Here is an 8,238-nt window from a genome sequence, read left to right as displayed (position 1 = left end):
CGACTGTCAGTGGAGTACTTAGGGCGGTCCACCCCTGAGAGACAGCGCAGAATGGTCAAAAAAGCAAAGAATTCAAGTGCCAAGAGCTATTCAGTGACTGTAGCCTCAGTTTCCTCACCTGAGGCACAGGGATGAGACAGTAGCCACAAGGAACACAGCCTGTGGTAGCAGAAAGTGCAAGGGATTTACAGTCAGAATTTCTGCATCAAAGTCAAATTCTGTCCACTTAAGAAAATCCTCCATCATCTGAGGGCCAGAAAAGTTGGGCAATGGGGATACAACCAGCTGTAGCGATCATATAGTTACTGGGAAGGTTGAAGGAGAAAATATGTGGATGTTCTCATTAAGCTCTAAAGCACCACCCAAATGGTAGCTGCTATCCTGCCTGCCCTATAAGTTCCTTGAGGGTTGGGATCAAGCTTTGTCTGTCTTATTCATCTGTATCTGGACTACCTGGCACATATTAGAGATTTAATAACTAATGCTTGAAAAGATGGAAAAATTAGTGAGGAAAACCTACGCATGAGCTTTGGATGTTTCCTCATCCCTTGAAAAGGTGGTGCCTAATCCTGCTCCCCTGGAATGTGCAGCAGGCTCACCGAGTGACTGGATAGAATGTGGCACAGTGATACTAGGGGACCTCTGAGGCTAGGTCACAAAAAGGATTGCTTCTGCCTGGCTCTCTCTTCCTTTGATGGCTCTGGCGGAAGACAGTCACCACCACTGTTAAAACATTTCAGCAGTCCTGAGAGAGGCCCACCTGGAGAGGAACTGAGGCCTCTTGCCAAAAACCAGGGCCACCTTGCTAGGCGTGTAAGCACGCCATCTTGCAAGCCAGTGCTCCAGCCACAGCCTAAGCCCTCAGATCACCAGGGCCCTGGCCGACAACCTGGACTGCAAGTTCTTGAGCGACTCTGAGCCAGAACCACCAGCCCAGATGCTCCCAAATTCCGGTCCCACAGGAACTGTGAGCGAGAAATGTGTATTGTTGTTTTAATCCTCTAAGTTTAGGAGCAAGGACTTGTTATGCAGCAACAGATAAGCAACTGTTATGAAGGGGTCTGTATTAGTTCATTTTAAACTGTGGATGACAAACTTCACAGGGTCCATTTTGACCAAGGAGGAATAGATGAACCCAAAGAAGCGACAGAGGGAAAGAACAGTGGTGTTCCCCGTCTAGGAGGTCATACCCTTGGGCAAGGAAAGAGGCAAAGCTCAAGCCACTGCCCCAGGCTCCCTTCTATATGTCACCAGGACGTTTAAAGCCAAACCCTGCCGACCTCAGCATCTGAAGCAATACAAATGCACAGGTGCCACTCGCTGGTTCAGGTGGCCGGCGAGGAGGGCAGACCCCATCAGGAAACAGCACCCCACCCGCCACCCCCCGACCCGCCACAGCAGGAGTGACCTCCCAATGCAGACTGCAGATCCACCTGCCCTCCAGCTCAAAATCCACCAGGGGACCCTCATGTAGGGGTGAAGAACTCACCGATCAAAGGACTTTCCTTTTTTTTGGCCTCGCAGCATGTGGGATCTTAGCTCCCCGAGCAGGAAACAAACCCGTGCCCCCTGCAGTGGAAGCATGGAGTCTTAACCACTGAACCACCAGGGGAGTCCCAAAGGACTTTCAACAGCCTGTGCAGAGGAGGAATGTGGGACACTGCAGCTGCAGGTACGGCCGCTGCTGCCTGCCGCTGCCATTACAGTGGGAGGCCCAGTGCACAGCGGCAGTCGGGGGGACCTGGACTTCAACTTGGCACTCCATTTACTACCTGAGCCATCTAGGACAATTTACCCTCTCTAAGTACTCATTTCCACACAGTGCTATTGTGAGGGCTAGGAGATAACAGAAAGTACTTGGCACGGTTTCTATTATTACCCCTGTGCATTTATAAGCATACATTCAGCCTCCTCTGTGTTTTTCACACAAATGAGAAGCTATACAAGTTGTTCTGCAACTTGCTTTTTTCATTTATCAACATATCTTTGACATCTTTCCAATGTTTATACACAGATAGATCGCTCTCTTTTTGTAAATTAACTGCCCTTAACTTCAGTTTCCTTAGAAATAAAAATGAGTATAACAATACCTAGTGTCTGGCCCAGTAAGCAAAACAAATAACTGTAATCATAATTATAGTGTAGAGAAAAGGTAAAGTAGCAAATTCCTAACAGTAAGGGGACAATTAAGCAATCTATGGACACATATCAATACTTAAAAATAGATTTAAGTAATAATGCTGATTGGAAAAAAAAAGACAAAATTTCATACAGAATACAACTTTGGGATAAAAAAAGAATATTTATTAGTGCCTAGTGTGAGATGAGCACCATGCTAAGCAGCTAATCCTCACAGCCACCCAGCGAAGCGGCACCTATGATTAGCCTATTTTCCAAGTGAGGCAACTGAGGCCCTCATGGAGTGACCAAGGCCACAGAGCAGCAACCAGGACCCAATCCAGCCTGACTGGCCCACTTTCTGCTATTGCCCCAGGCCCTCACCCTAAGCTTTGCCCCTAAAATGGAGATAAACTCAGTAGTGTTAATAACAAATCAACCAGCTCGACGCTCAATCCTTAATCACGATGCTGCTCTGCTTACCAACTGTGTGCAGATGTCTGTTCACAACAGCTAGCGCTGCCCAAGAGGACTTCCTGCCATGATGGACACGTCCTAGATCCTCCCTGTTCAATACAGTAGCCACCCACCACGCGTGGCTGCAGGGCACCTGAAATGTGCTGAGGTGACTGAGGAGTGGAATTTTTAATGTTACTCAATTTTAATTAAAGTTAAGTTGCCACATGGGATGGCTCAGGTTTATACATTAATAAGGATGGAAAGAGTTTTTAGGAAGCCTGAACAACCTGAATGTTCTTCAAGTCAATTTCTCTAAAAAGCTATTTGGACCCCTTCCCATGCCAGGAGTTCGTCATCCTACACGACCACCAATCCACTTCTGAAAAATTTCAAAATATTTTCCCTCTGTTTCCTTGCACAGTCTGCTTTTTCAGGTGGTGGGGGTGTCTGCCCTCTGGACGGTATGAAATAAACACAACCATCTTCCTCAGGATACTGCTTCCCAGACCTGAGGTGCAACAGAATCTCCTGAGTTTGTTAAAAATACACAATCCTGGGACTTCCCTGGCGGTCCAGTGGTTAGGACTCGGCACCTTCACTGCGTGGGCGTGGGTTCAATCCCTGATCGGGGAACTAAGGTCCTGCAAACCACGAGATAGGGCCCAAAATAACAACAACGTAACCCTAAATCTTACCCAGGTCAACAACTCAGCTGAGGGCGGGGGTCCCTCAACTATCTGAAGACAGGACTTAGCGTCCTCTCTAAACCCCCTCTTCTCTAGGCCAAGGGTAGCTCTGAGTTTTTCCACTTTTCCTTTGCGTGGCATGCCTCTAAATCCTGCAATAGCCCAACTATGCCCTGTGCTGAGGGCAAAGGGACAGTCACCTCCTTTGCTAAGCTTGTGGCCGTCCACCTCACTGCTGACACATGCATCACTCCCTTCCTCCTAACCCCTCAATAGCCACCTTCCTCACTGACCGCTCAAGCCACACTGTACTGTGGACTCGGTTTTCTGTGCAGAACTCTACCTTAGTCTTGGTTTAATTTCAGCACCAGTTTCTGTCTACCTCGAGCCCTCTGTGGTCTACAGGAGTCTGGGTCAGTCACCCCAGGTCCTGACAGGCTGGCCTTCCCAGGGCGTGTCAGCCACACACGCAGTAAGCACAGCTCTCAGGCTGTTCACAAGTCTCAGTACAAATGTGACCCGTTCCAGGCCAGGCTCCCCAGGGTGGACGTTTGGTCAAGCCAACAGTGATCTATTTAGTGACAATCCCCAGGTCCGCGTCTTCGACCCACAACAATAACCACCTGACTGAAATGTCACTAAGCCATCGCTTCTGTTTCACGACTAGCGACAGCCTGACTGACCCGTCAGTTGCCCTACAGAAATCAACACTCATACTCCCTGTTTCACTAATCTACTAATCGCAACAAAAAAGTAGGAAGATGTTAGCCTGGCTGTGAGACCTTAAGCAATTCACTTTGTTCCTCCAGGCCTGAGTTTTTCACACCTGTAAAGGGTGAAATCTCAGCCTTGTTCCCTGCTTCAGAGCCAAACTGTGAGAGGTTTAAAGTGTATGAAATGTCATGTATAACTCTGAAGAGGCTGATCATACTAATATGCTTACCCCAAAGACTGACTTCAAGGGCAAGGATACCATGTGTCATTCATTCAGGACCACATATATCTCACATATAAAATGAAGACTAGGCTATGGGTAGTCTTAGAATAAAAATAAAACAGCCTCACTTTTTAAGTACTTGCTCCATGCCAAGCATTTTCTGTGCCTAATTTTGAATTCCACAGTGGTACAAGGTAATTGTTATTCCCATCCTACAGATTTGGAAACTGAAGATCAGAGAGGTTAAGTCAGAAGTCTTACATGTGACAAACAGTGAATCCAGGATGCAAGTGCAGACCTGTCTCTTTCTAGGATGAGCCAATTCCCCTGGATTCTGCTACCCACTAACCCCACATAGCCTATCGTTTCCCATTGGAAGGTAGCATGGTGTGATGGTTCAGATTGAAGACCTGTAGTCAGATTGCCCAACCCAGCAGCATCACTAACCCGCTGTGGCCCTAGAGAAGTTATTTAGCCTCGCCAAGCCTTAGCTTCCCCACAGAGAAAATGGAGATAAACATCAGTGTTAAGAGTAAATGAAACAGTCTACTTTAAGTGCTTGGCACAGAGCGGGTTCATATGTGCTCAATGTATGTTTTTTTTTTTTAATTAATTTATTTGTTTTTATTTTTGGCTGTGTTGGGTCTTTGCTGCTGTGCGCGGGCTTTCTCTAGTTGCGGTGAGCGGGGGGGCTACTCTTCCTTGTGGTGCGCAGGCTTCCCATTGTCGTGGCTTCTCTTGTTACGGAACATGGGCTCTAAGTGCATGGGCTTCAGTAGTTCTGGCGCACAGGCTTAGTTGCTCCGCGGCATGTGGGATCTTCCCGGGCCAGGGATCGAACCCATGTCCCCCGCATCGGCAGGCAGATTCTTAACCACTACGCCTCCAGGGAAGCCCTGAATGTATGTTATATTGTATTATTTTCATGGAGGAGACAGACACACAATTAGATATGATGAGGTTGTGCTCCTTTTCTGGATTCTGGTAGAAGGGGTATGCCTCTTATTTTGCTTACTGCAAACATAGATTTTGGCTGATCAGCATTTTTCAGAAGCCTTAGCTCGTCTGGGCCTTTGACATTCTTGACCCCTTTCTGATGTATTCCAGCTGCCACCGTGTTTCTCCTTAGTTACTTGCCCTCCTTCCAACTTTGGCTAAGACATTCTAAAAATCTAAGCTGAGGTCTGTAGCAGCATCTCTTCTGTCTCTCCTTCAGACTACTTGCAATTTGTTAGAATTTGCCTTGGAAAACCTCCCATCCCTCTGAAACCCCTTCTGCTTAAGGGATCCTGGCAGAGAGACCACATCTATTTGGTCTCTGAATAATTCAGAAACTTGCTTTCCTCCAGGGCACCAAACATGCTGAACTTCCGTAGCCAGTACAAAGTCTAAAGGGATCTGCCACTGGGCCTTTGCACATGCCGTTTCTTCTGCTTAGAATGTTCTCTACCCACCCCCTTCTCAATCTACCCTTTGTGTAGGTAATTCCCATTTATCCTTCAAGTTCCAAATTAATTTCACTTTCTTAGGGAAGCTTCTTGAACTCTCAGCCCAAGCAGAGCCTCCTATCATCTATGCCCATTTACTACTTCCTGACATTCATTTGTGAGATGATACCTGTCTCCACTAGTCTGTAAGATATACTAAGGGAGGGATTGTGTCTGTTCATTCATAATAAAATTCCCCACGCCTGAACACCAGGTCTGATACACAGGAGGCGCTACATAAATATCAGTTAATTAAAACCAATGAACGTTGCTTTTACTTTACCAACCAGTTCTTCCTTATTGAGCAAGGTTAAATACAGAGCAAGTTTGGTTAACCTTGTGAGAGCAAATAGTTAACAGGACAAATCAATAATTTGCCAGGCTCAGATGCTTGTGCTTAGACTGTAAACAGGTTGAACATTTTTGAAAGACAATTAGGCAATACCTATTAAAATGTAAAACGTTTGTACCTTTTGACTAGCTTTCCCTCTTCCAGGAAGCTATCTTATAAAAATACTCACTTAAATGAGCGTAGAGACTGGCAAAGACGCTCTCCACATCCCTGTTTTTGTTTATGTATTTATTTAGACGACTGTTCTTTATCTAGCTGCACATTTGGATTGATGGTCTTCGTTGCCACGTGCGGGCTTTCTCTAGTTGCAGCAAGCGGGGCTGCCCTTCGTTGCGGTGCACGGGCTTCTCATTGCGGTGGCTTCTCTTGCTGCGGAGCACGGGCTCTAGGCGTGCAGGCTTCAGTAGTTGTGGCTCGCGGGCTCTAGAGGGCAGGCTCAGCAGTTGCGGCTCACGGGCTTATTTCCGCGGCATGTGGGATCTTCCCGGACCAGGGTTCAAACCCGTGTCCCCTGCACTGGCAGGTGGATTATTAACTACTGTGCCACCAGGGAAGTCCCCATCACTGTTTTTAAAAGAACAACACAATTGTCCAAAAATAGGGCACTGATTGAATAAATTCTGGTTCATCCACGAAGGAATGCTATTCTACAGCTTTTTAAATATTCAAGAATAAGATGATGGTGGTGGTCTAACAACATTGTGAATGTAGTTAACATCACTGAAGTGAACAGTTAAAATTGGTTAAAATGTCAAACTTTATGTTATATTTATTTTACCATGATTTTAAAAAAAGAAGTAGAGGGGACTTCCCTTGTGGCGCAGTGGATAAGACTCTGAGCTCCCAATGCAGGGGGCCCTGGTTTGATCCCTGGTCAGGGAACTAGATCGCACACGCATGCTGCAACTAAGAGTTCGCATGCCACAACGAAGGGGCCCACCTGCCACAACTAAGACCCGGTGAAACCAAATAAATACATAAATAAATATTTTTTTAAAAAAGAATATTTAAAAAATAAAAACAATTTAAAAAGAAGTAGATCTACCTTTACTGGCAGGAAAAAAATTTCATGACACATTCAATAAAAATAAGAAATAGCAAAATAGTGAAATGGTATGGGCCCATTTCTGTATAATAACAGTAATTAACAAATGTAAATATGTTTAGAAAAAAATTGAAATGATATGCCTAAACTGTTGACAGCAATTATCTCTAGAGATTAGAATTATGGGCACTTTTATGTTCTAGGCTAAGTATTTCTGTAACTTTTCAATGCTGCATGATATATGCGAGTTTCTTTTGTAATCAGGGGGAAAAAAAAGAATAAGACAAATTGGTGCAGAAAAGCATGCTGACTGTAGTGTAGCGTACATAGCAGGATCAGTCAGGAGCACTTAGACGGTAATCAAGTGTTCTGGTTTTTTAAAATGTGCAAACCCTTTGTTTCAGCAAGTTAACTTACAAGAATTTATCACGACTAAGTAAAAGAATGTACCTTCACACTAGAGGAATCTGGTTACCACCATCTCAACCCAGAGATCAAACAGCATCACCAACAGCAAGACTACCTTACATTCGTGCCTCCCGATGGGACAGCGTCACCTATGAAGAATTCTTGTCAAAAAATGTTTAACCTGAATCTAAGAAAGCTTTGGGACCTTACTTCCAGTTTAAGGGAAATGCAAGGAATAAAAGAATAATCAATTACATCCAGAATGTGAACAGTCTACGAGAATCTGGGCTAGTCCCTTCCAAGTCAATGTTAAGGGGGAAAACGGTGTGTGTGTGACGGGGTGGGAGTGGGGAGGTGCTGTTATAGATTAAGAGATTTAAAAAGTAAAATCAATGCAGCAGGAAATTTTTTTATTAGGTCTTGATTTGAAAAGAGATAGCTATCAAAGACATTTTTGGGAGAAGTGGGGAAGTTAAGAAAATGATACTGTAGTTATATAGCTAATTGACTTAGTTTTTTTTTTTTTTTTTTTTTTTTTTTTTTTGTGGTATGCGGGCCTTCCTCTGTTGTGGCCTCTCCCGTTGCGGAGCACAGGCTCCGGACGCGCAGGCTCAGCGGCCATGGCTCACGGGCCCAGCCGCTCCGCGGCATGCGGGATCTTCCCATACCGGGGCGCGAACCCGGTTCCCCTGCATCGGCAGGCGGACGCGCAACCACTGTGCCACCAGGGAAGCCCTGACTTAGTT

This window comes from Physeter macrocephalus, unplaced genomic scaffold (assembly GCF_002837175.3).
Source record: "Physeter macrocephalus isolate SW-GA unplaced genomic scaffold, ASM283717v5 random_769, whole genome shotgun sequence".
In the NCBI taxonomy this organism is placed as follows: domain Eukaryota; kingdom Metazoa; phylum Chordata; class Mammalia; order Artiodactyla; family Physeteridae; genus Physeter; species Physeter macrocephalus.
Note: the sequence above shows the minus strand (reverse complement) of the source record.